This window comes from Ambystoma mexicanum, chromosome 4p (assembly GCF_040938575.1).
Source record: "Ambystoma mexicanum isolate Mex_15411 chromosome 4p, UKY_AmexF1_1, whole genome shotgun sequence".
NCBI lineage: Eukaryota > Metazoa > Chordata > Amphibia > Caudata > Ambystomatidae > Ambystoma > Ambystoma mexicanum.
Genome location: NC_090927.1, coordinates 216,665,543 through 216,682,580, shown reverse-complemented (window position 1 = coordinate 216,682,580; position 17,038 = coordinate 216,665,543). Strand labels below are relative to the sequence as shown.

The 17,038-nt window shown below is 46.6% G+C and overlaps 1 protein-coding gene across 1 annotated transcript in view; it reads left to right on the top strand.

The window, feature by feature from the left end:
• Window positions 1-338: 338 nt before the first annotated feature.
• The window catches only part of FAM167A (family with sequence similarity 167 member A), a 192,379-nt gene continuing 175,679 nt past the window's right edge, over window positions 339-17,038 (top strand). The window contains exon 1 of the mRNA XM_069605730.1: window positions 339-669. The gene's annotated coding sequence lies outside the window, so the exon portion shown is untranslated. The remainder of the gene's footprint in view (window positions 670-17,038) is intronic.

Below are 17,038 nucleotides of genomic sequence, written 5' to 3'. Positions count from 1 at the left end.
CGTGTGTAGTCTAGTGAGGGAAGCGTGAGGCGGCAGCATGTTATTATAAACCATCCTCCCCCCCCCCCACACACACTGTTCTTTGTGATGTCCACGACATGGTTTGGGGGCACGAGATAATCTGTCGCCAGGGCCTTTCGCGGGTTTGTGTCACTTTGCTTTAGGTGCTGCAGCTCAGGGATGTTGTGCAAATCGGATAAACGGGCTCAGTGCCCTGAGACCTTCTTTTGGCCCAACATTTCACGCTGTTGAAACACACAACACGGCAGTCTTTAGGACCCAGTCTGTGCCATGCACGCTCGGTTTCTCCAGGGTTATTGCTTAGTGGGTGGTGACACACAAGCCTCGGCAGCATGAATGAGAGCGGGAGAGGGGCGCGGGGCTGAAAAGTCCCCTGCTGGAATAGCTCGGCTGTCTCCAAGCAACTGTCCTCCCTGACGCAAAAGAAGCCCCTTAAAAAAAATACAGAGAATTCAAAGGAGGTGACAGACAGGAGGGGGGGCAGTGGGCTGGATACCGAGACAAGGCTCAGACACAAGAGAGGAGAGTAACCTGCGCGCTGGAGGGATGCTGAGTGCACAGCATCACACAAGCTCGGAGAGTGCACGCAGCACGCTGGACCCTGAAGAAGGTGCGGCGGGAAACATGCGCACCGACATCCGCATCCAGGTGAGCAAGCTTTAATACATGAAAAGGGGCTTGGGCAGGGAACGCTGCTCTCTCGGCATTATAGGACGCTACCCTCAAGGGGTTAAGAGGGCAATGTTGAGACTTTTGTGTTTAAACCGGAGGGGCGCCCCACTACGTTTCACTATGCATCGTGGTGGGCAGCGTCCGGGCAGGTGGGGGGCTTTGGTCAATTGGTGTGCATGTCAGAGAGGGTAAGAATTTGGAGAACTGGCGCGTGCTGAAAATAAATAGCCGCGGAAAACAAGTTTCGCCGCATCTCTTAGCAGAGCGCACCTCCCCGTGTTAACGCCACCTTGTTATGTGGACTGCTGATTAGGGACCAGGGTACGGGGCGGCACATGTAATACGGCCCGTACTCTAAGCACCGCGCCTTCTACACTGAGTCTCAGACATGCGTAATAATGAAACTCCTGTGCGATGGTTCGAGGCGCGCACCATTAACCCGGCAATGCGTGAATGCCGGCCTCGTGATTGGCTGGCACGGAAGCACAGATGAACGTGCTACGGGCGCCATGCAGCTGATAGCGTAGCATAGCACAGACTAGCCCAAAACAACAGAGCCCACATACCATAACATAGCACAAAATCGCCGAATGCAAAATAATACATATGGAGTTTAAGAAAGGGTAGCATAGCGTAGCACAATGTTTTGCAACAGCACATATACATTTTACGTAGTATAATGTTAACAAAACATTGTTTACAATATCATAATACTTATAGCAAATTCCATAAAATAGCTAAGCGCCTGGAAGTGGAAGCAAGGTGGTGTGTAGGCGCTCTCTAGGAGAGACATGTAAAGAGCACAACGTAAAATGTAAACATTATTTATCTAGAAATAACTCTCAAAAAGGTGCTTGAATGGTAAAGTCTGGCGAGCGCCCGGAATACGGACTCTAGGGTTCGTTTAATCACATCAGCAAACCTAGAGGTGCTATATACCTTTCCAGCTTGCCTTACGCTGAAGGTAGACCCCTGCCCCCTCCCCCCCGCTTTCCAGGGAGGACCGAGGAACATTTGGCGAGTTCTGTGATGGGAACAAATGCACCGTGGAAGTCAGTCTGTGTTACGTGCTCTTTGCAGATTGCGCACCTGTTTCATGGCAACAGTAGGGTCGTTGGCTAGTGCTTCCTGGGTGGTAGTGTCTTTTTTCACTGCGACTCACTACTGTGTTAGCCCCAGAAAGATGAAAGCGGGAGCATTCGTCCTGGCATGATACTCTTGTATTTCCCAGTCGCACATCGATCTCAACGGTAGGTGCACCACCCTCTGAGCTTTCTTCCGGCGATATAAGGAGGCTTTTCTGACGTGTGCGTTCGGCGGCGGTTAAACACAGGTGGAAAGGGCCGGGCTTTAACGTCGGAATCTACTCGCGAAGGAGCCAAGGGCATTCGTGAAGGTCATTGCACGTTTCCCCTGCGCACCTCTTTAACGCGTGATACTACATTGAACGTGTTCCCCAGCAGTAGGCAGTGTTTGAAGCGGACTGGGCCTGATCCATACATTCCAGGCGCTATGCACTGGTGAGGTGGGAGCTACATTACTTCTGCTCCCACACACACGGCTTACCCTTCACAAAGTGCACACTACCAAAAGAACCCGCTCTAATTTTGTGTTAAACCTCATAGATTAAGGGCCGGGTCATTATCGTGGATAATGCCCCTAGTTATTGCCAGTGACGTCACTAGAAGTCAGTATCATGGGGGCGGGCAAACCACGGGTCAGAAATACAAGTGGGGTGGTGGCGCATAAAATAAGGGTCAAAAGGCCAAACTGGTTTAATTAAACCTATGTGTTACCAAACGGGTTAAAAAAGTGGCATTAAGCATGCTCTGAGTAGGTTTAAAACAATACACGTGTTGCATCAAGTTAATATACATCCCAGAGTTAACTCATGTTTAACAAGTTGCAAAAATGCCCTATGCACTCGGCAAGAGACTGCATTCCTTTCACTCAAGCAGACATCACTCCCAGCACAGCTTCAAATAATGTGTGCTTAGAGCCAGTCAAAAAGAGGCAGTTTAACAGAAGATATCAGAGATAACCTGTTTATCAGATGAAATATCACCTACAGGCGCTGAGTACAGGAGGGAAGAAGGCAACTGCTCCCTTGGGTCCTTGGCAATGATTGCAGGAATCTCACATTGCCCCTATAGAATTGTTTACTGTTTTTAGTTTCTGGTGGCGGCTGGTGACTGATTTTTTTTTTTTGAGAAGTGTAAATATTCCCCCCAAATATGCCAGAGCGACCGAGTATAACATGGGAGACCAAACCAATCAAGAGGGCCATTGGGGGTCCCTCACCCTACCGCCCACCCGCCCCAGGAACATTTTTAAAATAATGCATTCAATGGTGCATTTTACAGAAATACTTTAAAAAGACATTGGTAAAAAGACAAGAATGTATTGCCAGCAATTGGTTTTGTAGAGTAACTCATGGAAAAAAATCCAATAGATTCAAGTCACCAACAGTGCACAGGAGCATTTCACCAACACATTTTCCTGATGTCTTTGCCCACAACATATGCCCATATAAAAACATGTTCATGCTGGCTGTGCCCATACATTTCCTTGCTGGCTCCATATGTCAGTATTCCCCCATTAAAACATAGTTATGTTTGCTTTGCACATAATGTCAGTAATGATCCTATAATAAAACACTTCCATGCTTGCTCTGCCAATATATGACAGTAAGCCCACGTAAGAATATGCTTCATGCTCCAGTTGCTGTTACCATTAAAATGCCATGCCACAGTATGAAAACATGCCCAAACTGGCTGCATCAAAATGCCAGTTGAGCCACGTAATAAAATGTGTCATGCTTCTTGATCAACGATACCCAATACAAAATGTCATGCCTCAGGGGTGTTGCTAGGTCTGGAATAGGTCTGGGGCTACGCTAATGTTGAGACTGCCGAGACCCGGGGCTAGCTAGCCTTTTCGTTGTAGGTACTGGGCTTCTATCCGGGGCTATAACTGAAAGACCTGGGGCTATAGCCCCCTCACCCCCCCCCCCCTTAGCAACACTGCTGTCATGCCTCAGTAAAAAAACATTAGACTGGGTGCATAATAACACTGCACTCACTGGGTGACTAGACTGTGTGCATAATAACACTCATCATGTTTGCTCTATCAAAGATGTCCAATACAAAATGTCATGCCGGAGTGAGAAATGGCTGGATTGGCTGCACCAAAATGCCAGTCCAGCCACATAATAAAACTTATCATACTTGCTTTATCAAAGATGTCCAACGCCAAATGTCATGCCACTGTAAGACATGGATATACTGGCTGCATTAAAATGCCACTCTAGCTACATAACACAACTTATCATGCCTGCTTCATCATAGATGCCTAATATAAAAATGCTGTGCCTGCCCCTTGTCCCAAGTGCCACGCATGCAAACAATCAATTTTGTCACGGTATTTTTTTTACTAGGTATCTATCATAGATGCACAGGAGAAAAATGCAGGTTTCCCTAGTAATTCCTATGTGTTAGGCTGAGCTATAACCGGGCTGCAGAAGCATCAGGAATTGGTCACAACTTGTGGCACAATGTCCCTGGAATGGCAGTAGGCCACTACTCCAGCACACGCATTGAAAACAGGAAAGTTACGGGCACTGCCCACGCTTCTGGCCAAAAAGGTCTTCAAATGTTGCCAGTGCCCCTTGCTATTAATCCAGAAGTGATATGTGTATATCATTGGTCCTTCCTGCATACCTCTGGCGGAGAAGCCGTGTCATTGTCTGCGGCCTGTAGCTGGACTGCTCATCACCGGTTCCACGAGTGCCTCTCTCAGTAGAATGTTTATAGGGGAATAATGCACTTTCCAAGCTTCTTTGCTACCAGTTACATGTTCAACCTTTGCTTCAGGAAACCGATGAAAAAGAGACATGCATTGGCAAAGCCAGCACTTTTGGCTTTTATGAAAGCATGGGATTCGCATTTTCCAGGCACAGCTCTGATGGTACTAACTCGCCATCAGATGGCAGCAGCTGGCACATTGTGCTAGTAGCTGGGCATAGTATGGCAGTGCCTGGCAAATGCATATCTAATGCCTATACAAGATTCAAAACTATTGGCACTGTCAATGCTTAGTTATAACAGGAATTCAGTATATGGATGGGACAGATACAAGGGCAGATATACTGCTTATGAATAGGCCCTGGGATAGCCGGAGCACCAAAAAGACTTTGGTCACTGACACTGAGGGTGCTGGGGTTTCCGGCAAAACCATTGATAACACAGTGCCTGCATTTCTGATGTCCAGCTGCAGTCTGTGTGCCCTCTAGGCAATTATTTATAGCCTGCAAAACACAAAACAACATTGTGCGGCCCATTAGGACATCTGCGTGAGGTAGCACACTGTTGCTCAGGCAGGCTGGAAAGAAATATTGACATTGGAGCCCGTGTTTTGTTTTTCCTAACACCAGCCCACTGCATTGTTCGGTTTACAATTTTAAATGCTAAAAAAAAAATAGATTCAGTTTCAAATGAAAACTATTTTCTCAAACTGGAAAGTTGTTCCTGTTAATTTCTTTAAATTAATGTATTTTTTGTTCTGGCATGACTGGAAAATGCCATCATATCCTGTTTGATTAACTGGCAGGATATTATGCAAGTCTATGCAAAACTCATCCATGGCACTTAAGGGGTTAATATGTATGACTATCAAACAGCGAATGATTGTGATCTCTGGAGGGGTGATGTTAACAGGGTTTCCTAACGAGTTGGCCCATGTTGGTGATAGGTTCAGCCAGTCCTCGCTTTTACGATCCCAACACGTTGCATGCTGGTACTTGTATTCCTGTGTTTCAGGCGGGAGATCGAAACTACAAGGAAACAGAATGATGTGAGTTAGGCTGCAGGCATTTGAACAACATCTCAACACAGGACAAAAATAGAGCTTTTTTTGGGAGGAAATGTTTGATGAAAATCATGTAACCATCCAGCCCAGTATTTGGGTTAATCATTAATTTCCTTTACGACAGAGAATTGGATATTTGGAAATGACCGATGGAATATTTAATGGAAAGTCTAAAATAGAGAATGATTTGAAATCTAAAGTGCAAGACTAAAGATCCAATGGGAGAAATGTGTAACCCGAAGCCTGCAAAATTGTAAACTCTGGTCAAGTGGGGAAGCCTGGCTGTGAGCCCAGGTTTTTTTGATTGCAATGTATGTGACCCCGGACAAATCACCCAACCTAAATAGGTCTTATTTCTTTTGCTACCAAAATATGAATCACCAGCAAGGGACTCTGCTAAGTTTGCAGCACACAAATTACCCCAGTATTACCCACTTTTGCCGACCTACACTACTTTTGCCAAACTGGTGATTGCCGAATTCTTTACCATTTTTTTTACTGCAAAATCCAGATTATAAATTGGGTCATGCATATAGAAGGGGGCGTATGTTGCAGGGTGCGGGGGTGTCCCCCTCATTTTGCGGTAAAAAAATCAGGTACATTCCGTAAAACAAGTTCAGCAAAAGTGTAGATCAGTAAAAAAACAGGCAGGAAACATTCATGCATCTGATTACAGTGCCCGTCCCAGCATATAAAAAAGAATGATGATAATTTATTTAGCACACATCGGAGGCTGAATTGACCCTTATCTTGCCCATTGGTCAGGCGCGTGTGTGCCAGGGCAGTCTCCTAATGGGACCCCGCTGCCACCTCTTAATACCGCTGGGGGCTGGGTTTGATTACTGGAGGTAGAGGGAACATGCAACATGGCTTCGTTGGCGTGATAGTGTGTGCAAGTGTGTTCCTAGGGAGTTTGTCTTGGGATGCACTGGAAGCCTGTTCCTAGGGAGTTTGTCTTGGGATGCACTGGAAGCATCTTGGTCCAGAAGGGAGCCTTGTGTGCCCACAGTGCCAGAGTACATTGGCTCTCAAGTTGCTGGGAGAGGTGTAACGGTGATGTGTTTCGCGTGTAGGGTGTTTGCGTGTGGGCGACTTAGTCGGTGTGTGTGTACTGTAGAGCGGAAAGTAGACGGGCAGCACATCTTATTTGGAACATGCTACCTTTGCAGTGCTGTTTCGATGAGTTACCTCATGATTTGCCTGGTTCCATGTGTTAAGAACGACAACCAAAATAATGACATACATTTTCAGTGACACTTCAATAACGGAAAAAGTCGATTCTTTTTTTGTAAGAAATTTGGGGGGGTTCCACCCAAGCTCCCCGTTTCTACAGCCTTTTTACTTCCCAACTACCCCCACCCATTTTAATCCCTTACCCCACCCCATATATACTTTTACAAAAAAATGTCATGTTTTGTTAGGTCGTTTCACATGAATGTCAAGTTGATCCCAATGAGGCTGGCAAGCGATTTGAGGCAGAACGGAGGTAGCATGCCACAAAACTCAAATATGAACCAATGACACAGGTGAGCGGCACGCAATTCATGAAAAGAGCCATAATGCCCAACCTGCAAAGGCAAACAGACTCCACACCCCTGTTGGACCGGAAATCCCTATGTCGGCCTCTTTTAACAGAACAAGGTAACTGCAGCTTGGATTGAGAAGGATAGAAAAGGCGGGATCATGCCCATTAACTCCTGAAGAAACCAGCATCGTTCCCAATTGGCCGCAAGAGCCTACAAGAAGCCCAGTCCTTAGCTTTGCTGGCAGAAGAGCCACACTTCAAATCCCGTCCTCATTTTAGCCCCCGTTGTTCCTCCCAGCTTTCCCGTCTATTGAACCTGGACATTTGTGGCCTAGGGATTAGGGAGAATGGTGGTTGCCCTCAAGATCCCCTGTGCCTTGTTTGAACACATCTAGGCTCAGTATGACAACCTGGCTGTATTTAAAGCCTAGAAGCCTGACCAAACTGAGCCAAAGACATACATTAGAACATTTACAGAATGAAAGTCATCTAGTACTAACTAGCCCGTGTGTCACTATGCACATTTGCCTTTCATAGTCTATTCTTGGCAGTCCTAGAAGTTCTATTCTGGAGTTTGTGTTGTGGTAGAAATTAAGCATATGTCCCAGCAGTAAAATGCTGAAATGCTTCAAGGGTCTACTGGAGCCCATCACACCACTTTTCATAAGACCGATGTATTCCTCTGTAACTTCTGTCACACAAACTCTCCATTCTCCTCTGGTCGCCTTAGAATTTACCTTTGTCATTTTCTGCAATCTGGACCTACAGCAAAGCTATCTCAAGCAAAATCCACTTCCTTAAACACATGCCAGAACTTCATTTCACCCCTCAAGTTAGTTGTATCTTCATCTTTTCACCCCGCCACTTCACCCCTATCCTATTCTTGCCTCTCAAAACTATGATCCGGAGACTAAAGATGATCAGGGGCAAAATATTACAATTTCCAGACAAGGCTGAGCCCTTTAAAAGCGGTGATTTAATGCATGTAGCGGCTATGCCAATATTCCATGCTGGGCAGTTTGGCACTGTAGGAATGGCTACTTTGTGGTTGCCAGAGTACAATTAATTGAGCGCTGGACACACTATGTTCCCTCTGTGTGTTGAAACAGAGAAGGCAGTATTCTCTTCGGCCTCGGAACACAGCCTGAACACGGAGCTCAGGGTATATTTCGTCACTATGGATGGGAGCACATTACTATGGTCTGATGACCGACTCCTAAGCAAGGCATCACTTTCCTCACATCATCTGACATTGATTGGTAAATCTCATCCCTCATCAAGTTGCAAAGCAGATATGCCTCTGGGAGGGTCAAGATTCCTTCTCCTTCCCCTCCCCCTCTCCTTTTATGTTCCTCACATTCACTTTTAAATGGTCTACTCTGGGTTCGGGCCCTTCTGGCGGGCAGCTTGGCACCCCTTCAATATCCTCTTGGTTTCCCGGCAGCGACATTTCACGTTTTTAACTGGTGGAGAAGCCTCCACATTTCAAGGGCATGCTTGAGCACATCTCGGGTCCTTTCCACACGAGGCACTGGACTTCCAGTACCTCAAAACCACTGTATTAAAATCTGCCCCCCACAGAAAGCTATTCGGGTCATGACAGGGTTTCATCCTTTCTTTCTGCTCAACACTCATTTGATGCACTACCACGCACTGTAAGCACTCCTACTATCACAAGAACACACACTCCACGCCAATCTCCTTCTACCTTTCCTTTTCTTAGTCTTTTCATTCCTATCCTACTGCTGCTTTACTTTTACATTCACCATTCTCCTTTTCCTTTCCACCAAAGACAACAGTTTGGTTCAACACAGTTGGGGGCACGATACAACACTCTCTGGGCAAGCCTCAGCACTATAAAATTGCTACTGTGGTGATGGGTATAATATAAAAGCCTTTTAAAATAGCATAAGATCACATTTGAACTATCCTATCTGTTGTAGCCATGGAGACCTCCTTGTAGTGGTGCACCTCAGTTCAGAGTCATTGTGGGGAGAGTCGCAGAGTGGATGTAAACACCCCTGGAAGCAGAACGTGAGCAGCACCGAAATGCCGCTGGTGCTAAACTATGGCAGATGACATCAATGAGAAAGTAACAGTGGGGGAACCTCCAGCAGCAAATCACAGTGGAGTGAAAACGTAGCGGGGAACTAAAATGATGTACTACAAAGAGGGGGCTTGCCTAGGACACATAGCTGCCAAGTTTCCCAGTTCCATTCGGAATCTTTAAGCCCGTCCTGGGTTTTTTTGCACTGCATGCTGGGACTTGTGGGCCTATCCTTGCAATGGAAAAAAACTAAACTACAAGTCCAGCATGCAACTGGAAGCAAAAACCAGGACTAACACAAGGTCTCGCACATGTAATCATTATTATTATTTTTGCATTTTTAAAGCGCTGACACAGCCCGCGGTCATGGAGGCGCTGTTACAGGAATTGTTTGTTTTTTAGTTGCATAATTGTTCTTTTTTTTTCTTAGTTGCGTATTTATAACGCCTTAAATACCCAGAGGTTTCTAAGCGCGGACCTGGGGATCAAACCCGTGTTGCTTCGTGTCAACACGTTGCCGCTGAGCTATACTCCCGGGACATGGAACAGGGAAATTTACCAGGCAGGGGGACATGAGCCGTGACTGTGAAGGGAGTCTACTAGCATTATTTCTATTACTCTTCCCTTGGCTCAGGGTCTTCACTTGTTCACCAGCTTGAGAGTGGTTAGCGGGGGGGGGGGCACTTGTCTTGGTCATAGAGGATGCTTGCCAACTATTACACATGTGTCTTCCCTTTCCTCCATCATCCAGGACATGTGGGTGCCTCCTGCCACCGCACCCTTGCCCGCTGGACACTGTGAAGCGTTCCCCCAAGGATTACCCCCACTAGCCATTGTGCTCTCCACTTCCCCTCCTGCCCCAAGTCAGGTGGGCATGAGCCATCTCAGTGCTACTCTTTTTATTAGGCTCGGGAGGATGAAACACTTTGCGACTCATCCAGCAGGCAAGATATCGTCCAGCAGCTTTCATACAGATCTCTGCAGAAGGTGCCTCAACTGATGGATGAACCTTATGAATGACACACAGAGTCTTCCTTCTGTGGGTTGGGCTGGGTTTCTCCTGGAAAAGAGAGCTGTGGATAAGGAAGTGAGGGATGCACGGCTTTGAATTAATCATTAGCACTAGAATTGTTCTGAGGAGGCATCAATGCCATCACGTCGTAGCACATCAGCACCATTAGAAACGGGGACTAGCTACAGGCCAAGGATCCTAAGGTGCTTGGCCACATCCTGTCTGCACAGGACCAAGCACCAGCCACCTGTCGGCCTTGAGAACTAGCAGTTCGGGCAGACCTGTTGACACTGATGGGACTCCATGGGAATGGGAAATTACTGTCACTCCACCGCCCGTAATATGCCGATAATACCGGGATATCGGGCAGCGGAGATGGTGAGGCAGGGTTGCCGGTGTCCTGCTGGAATTTCTGCCAGGCTACCGTGTAAGGAGCCCCTATATCTATATTTGCAGATGGTGCCTCGGCCAATAGGTTTTCCGGTATTCGACTGCCCTTCTCTCGTGCTAATGGCTTGAGCTATGCATTTCAAGGGTTGGACTGCAGGTTCTCACAGCCTTCAGTCGACTGGTAATTACCAGTATGAGGAATTAAAGTGACTCACGCATGGACAAAACGGTACTGCTGGACCAGGGTGCGCCACATCCAGCAGCGTGAAAACGGATACTCGCTATAAATAAATAAATAGCGAATTAGTTAGGCAGACGCGGGAAGGCATTTCTAAATGGTTTGCTCGCATGCCCTTGGCCTTGGAGCTGATCGCAAGGGGCGATAAGCACGATTCCCATGGCCTGTGCCGGGATATAACATACACAGACCATAACAGGGCGATATCCACAAAGGAAGAGCGTTCACTGCATCCCCGAGACCCAGCAGAAGCTTCCAGGTATGTGGGTCCTTTGCAATGCAAATAGGGCCTGGTTTCAATGTGGCACACTGTGCTCCTGAAACAGTAATGCCTTTATTCCTTGCGACTGTGATATGCCAGCGGCGCTGCCCGGCCACAAGAGCGGCTCTTGGCTTGTGGAGGAAACTCCCACCTGTGATCGATTTCCTTATTTCTTCCATTAACATTGTATCAGCTTAAGCAAGTTGTCCTGCAAGCACGACTCCCCAACCTTTGACTCCCTAGCACGTTTTGGACGATAACTCCCATCAGCCCTAGCCAACACACTCAATGGTGGGGGATCATGGAACATGTAGTACACACGTTCTGGAGCAGTGCAGGTAGTCCTTACCCTCTTACTTCGTCTGACTAGTTTGCCAAGGGTATGGCTGCTCTGCTCTGCGCCCGGCTGCAGACTGATGTTACGGCTGAAAAGACATCTTGTTCTGATCAAAATGTGATGTCCGTTTCAGACTGAGTTTCGTAAATACCGGCGAGTTGGCATCACTGGGCCATAACAAAGAACATACCTTTGCCTTAAATAATTCTCATGACTGTATGGAATATTGACTCTGTGATCACAGTCTGAAGAGAGTTCCAGAAAAAAACAGTAATAATTGAAAATATGAATTTGTGCAAGACAGAAGGCGTAGTGTAACTGATGCCCCAAACTACCCCATTGCCTGAACAGAAGCAACGTCAGCAGATGCATTTGGAAAGAGTAAAATCACTCTCTACTGTAGCTTTCTGCAGAATATATTGTGTTATTTATAGAGTACGAATGTTATTGGTTGCCGTCATTATTACCCACAATGTGGTGCTCAAATGTATTGACCGAGGAGTGGAGTTTGGGGCTAGTAAAAGACTGGGTCTAGCAGGCCCGGGTATCGAACCCGTGACGCATAGCATCGGTTCCCAAGAACAGAGGGTTGCACTCTAGTTTGTGTCCTGCACTCTAGTTTGTGTCCTGCTATGCTCCTGGCCAGACAGCACCTTTGCTTTTTGCTTGCATACAAAAGACACACTATAGAGGAAGATGGGCGCCAACGTTCTCTGCTGCCCGAAAATGTAAGTGAAGGCAATGATGCTTCAAAGATACCGTGAATGGCCCTGAGGAAGACCCATGATCCCTTAAAGGCAACGCATTGACTTTTTAATGAAGGCACTGGTCAAAGATATGGATCACTGAGTGGCAAAAGCAAGTGCAGATCAGGAGCCCAAGATGTGCATTCGCTCGCCAAAGATGCATAGTGCAGTGGGCACATCGGTCGTGCATTAAAAGGGTGCACTGGGAATGTACCAATGGTGAAAACCAGCATGTGGGTCTATGGGCCTGATTCATAGAACTATGAGCTTTGCACTCCAAAAATACGCTTTGCACTGCTCTGTGGATCAGGGTGTTGCTTGGCAGTGTAAAGTACTTTGCACCAGTGCACACTGCGCTACAAGTTCCATGAATCAGGCCCTAGGTGTTTTTACCACCCAGGTTTTACTACATATTTTTATATCACAGACATTTTACCAATGTTTTTGTTACAGAATTTCACACGCACATTGCATGGTATCAACGACGCAGTGCCACGTTAACCCCCACCCTCCACCTCTTCTGACTCAATATCACCTTTATCAAACGAAGCAGCTGTGTATTTTTAAAATGCCCGATGGTTTTCATCGCTGGCCAGTCTCTGCTGAAATATAAGTGCAGTGAATATTCAGCGATAAAACCCGTGGGTACCGCCATCTCACCTTCTTTCATCTCTGCAATAGATCGCGCATCTATCGCTTTGCCATGATCAATAACCTACGAAACATACATTCACTGATAATTAAATTGGTCCTCCTGGGTGCCCATCACATGTAATGTTATGTTATGTTACTTTGCAATTATATAGCGCCTTATGTACCATTGGTATGGTCTCAAGGCGCTGGTAGGTTGAACGCCCTCGGGAACGGAAGTTCAAGTCAGTAGAGAGAATAGAGAGAGTCATAAGGTGCGTGTGAGCACCGGATATGTGTGCAGCTGGTGTGGCATTCGTGTGATAGCTGCTTCTTAACGGTAGGTGTGGTGGTTGAGAGATCATGAGAATGTGTTCGTTCTGGCAGGTTGTTATCCGGACCGATTCTGGCTGCATTATGCCTGAGGAGAACGCCTAGGCTGGAGGGTGTGTACCAGCAGTGTTAAGTAAGGGTTATGGGAGTATGAGCCAAATGATGGTATGAGAACAGCTATACTTAATGGTGTCATAGTATCGCTGTGTTCTAGTTGAGTGGTGGTGTTAAGAAGAGAGTAAGCGTGAAGTTGTGATATGGTGGTTTAACTTAGGTGTTTGATATCAACCCCACTCCAATGGTTCCATGTACTCCGAGCTGTTCCATGTATTACGGCTGATTCAAGGACTCAGAACCGTTCCTTTCAATGCTCTTTCAAACGTTCCATGCATTCCAAACCGTTCCATGCAAGTCACGTCATTCTATACACTCCAATCAGTTCCATGCACTCCAATCCGTTCCATGCTCTCCAATCTGTTCCATGCTCTCCAATCCGTTCCATGCACTCCAATCCGTTCCATGCACTCCAATCCGTTCCATGCACTCCAATCCGTTCCATGCACTCCAAGCTATCTTATGCACTTCAACCATTTTATGCACCGCTCCTTTCATTCGTTCTACCTACGTCACCCTTTTCCATGTGTCATCCTTCCACATACGTCATCTTCACATATTCCATCCACTTCATTGGTTCCAGCCATTTTACATGTTCCACCACTTCACCGTTTCAACCCACTTCACCGGTTCCACCCATTTCACTGGTTCCAGACACATCACCCGTTCATCCACCTATTTCGTCCGTCCTACCATTTCACCTGTTGCACCCACTTAATCTATTCTACACCAGTTCATCCGTTCCATCCACATACCTCACCCTTTCCCTTACATGCTTCACTCGTTCCACCCCATACTTCTTCTGTTCCAACCACATTTTTCACTTGATCTATCCACTTCACACGTTCCGTCGACATACTTCACCCATTCTATTTAATATATTTGACCCATTTTGTCCACATACTTCACCGATTCCTTCCTTATACTTTACCCGTCTTATCCTTATACATCACCCTTGCTTCCAGATCCATCCTCCGTTCCTGCTACCCACTTCACCTGTTTCTTCCCGCTAGTACACCCATTCCTTCCAACCACCTCACCCGTTCCTGCCATATAGATCATCCGTTTGCTCGACACTTGCCACCCGCTCTGCACTCTACACCCACTTTGCACTTTACACCTGCCCCGCACTCTACACCCGCTGCTCGCTCCACGTTCTAGACCCGCTTCGCACTCTACACCCGTTCCGCACTCCATACCCACGCTGCACTCTTCAGCCCCTCCGCGCACCCGCAACATACGCTACATCCGCTCAACACCATCACGCCCTACATCTGCTCAACACCCTGAATCTGCTCAACACACTACATCTGTTCCACTCTACTATCTACTCACACTCTGCATCCTCACCACAACCTACATCCGCACCATGCTCCTATTTGCTCCACGCTCTCGTCCGCTCCTCTACTCACACCCTACATCCGCACCACAACCTACATCCGCACGACGCTCTCATCCGCTCGATGCCCTCATTCATTCAGCACTCCCATCCGCTCTACGCACTCATCCGCTCTACGCATTCACCCGCTCTATGCACTCACCTGCACTACGCACTCACCTGCACTGCACACTCATCTGCTCTGTGCACTCATCCGCTCTACGCACTCATCCGCTCCATGCACTCATCCTCTCCACGCACTCATCTGCTCTACACTCTAATCCGCTCTATGCACTCATCCCCTCCATGCACTCATCCGCTCCACGCACTCATTCGCTCCATGCACCCATCTGCTCCACGGACTAATCCGCTCTACGCACTCAGCCGCTCTATGCACTCAGCCTTTCTACGTACTCATCTGCTCTACGTACTAATCCGCTCTATGTGCTCATCTGCTCTATGCATTCATCCGTTCTACACACTCATCCGCTCTACGCACTCATCCGCTCCACACACTCATCCCCTCTACACACTCATCCGCTCTACGCACTCATCCACTCTACACACTCATCCGCTCTACACACTCATCCGCTCTACACACTCAACCGCTCTACACACTCATCCGCTCTACGCACTCATCCGCTCTACGCACTCATCCGCTCTAAGCACTCATCCGCTCTACGCACTCATCCACTCTATGCGCTCATCCGCTCTACGCACTCATCTGCTCTACACGCTTCATCCACTCCACCAACTTCACCCGCTCCACTTATTTTGTTCATTCATCCTGCATTATCGGTTTGCACTCGATCCGTTCCATACTCTCCTTCTGTCCCATGCACTACACCCATCTCATGTACTCAAATCGTCTATTCAGTACTTTCCATTTACACCATGCATTCTTACATTCCAGGCTTTCAGTCTGTGCACTCATCCGTCTCCTGTATTCATCTTTCTATCCTCTTCACTTTATTACTTTCGTCCATTTTGTTCCTTTTGTTCATTTCATTCATTTTATCCATTTCATTAATTTCGACTGCTTTACTGCTTTCGTACAATTTATTTTTTTATCCACTTCACTGCTTTGGTCTACTTTACTCATTTTATTCAGTTTGTCTTTTTTAGTTTACATTGGAGGTTATTAGTTTTCGATTTCTCGCATTGATCTTGAGGTTGTATTGATATTTGTTTTATTTTTATTTATGCTCTAGTAGTCGGGTTAGTTGGACTGTTGTTATCCACTTTAATCCTTTCGTCCACATTGATCCTCTTGACTATAACAATTTTTTTAGTCCATTTCATTTGTTTCGGCTACTTTACTGCTCTTGTACAGCTTTGTTTGTCTTTTTGTTTTCAGGCGGGAGATCGAAACTACAAGGAAACAGAATGATGTGAGTTAGGCTGCAGGCATTTGAACAACATCTCAACACAGGACAAAAATAGAACTTTTTTGGGGGGAAATGTTTGATGAAAATCATGTAACCATCCAGCCCAGTATTTGGGTTAATCGTTAATTTCCTTTACGACAGAGAATTGGATATTTGGAAATGACCGATGGAATATTTAATGGAAAGTCTAAATAGAGAATGATTTGAAATCTAAAGTGCAAGACTAAAGATCCAATGGGAGAAATTTGTAACCCGAAGTCTGCAAAATTGTAAACTCTGGTCAAGTGGGGAAGCCTGGCTGTGAGCCCAGGTTTTTTTGATTGCAATGTATGTGACCCCGGACAAATCACCCAACCTAAATAGGTCTTATTTTTTTTGCTACCAAAATATGAATCACCAGCAAGGGACTCTGCTAAGTTTGCAGCACACAAATTACCCCAGTATTACCCACTTTTGCCGACCTACACTACTTTTGCCAAACTGGTGATTGCCGAATTCTTTACCATTTTTTTTACTGCAAAATCCAGATTATAAATTGGGTCATGCATATAGAAGGGGGCGTATGTTGCAGGGTGCGGGGGTGTCCCCCTCATTTTGCGGTAAAAAAATCAGGTACATTCCGTAAAACAAGTTCAGCAAAAGTGTAGATCAGTAAAAAAACAGGCAGGAAACATTCATGCATCTGATTACAGTGCCCGTACCAGCATATAAAAAAAAGAATGATGATAATTTATTTAGCACACATCGGAGGCTGAATTGACCCTTATCTTGCCCATTGGTCAGGCGCGTGTGTGCCAGGGCAGTCTCCTAATGGGACCCCGCTGCCACCTCTTAATACCGCTGGGGGCTGGGTTTGATTACTGGAGGTAGAGGGAACATGCAACATGGCTTCGTTGGCGTGATAGTGTGTGCAAGTGTGTTCCTAGGGAGTTTGTCTTGGGATGCACTGGAAGCCTGTTCCTAGGGAGTTTGTCTTGGGATGCACTGGAAGCATCTTGGTCCAGAAGGGAGCCTTGTGTGCCCACAGTGCCAGAGTACATTGGCTCTCAAGTTGCTGGGAGAGGTGTAACGGTGATGTG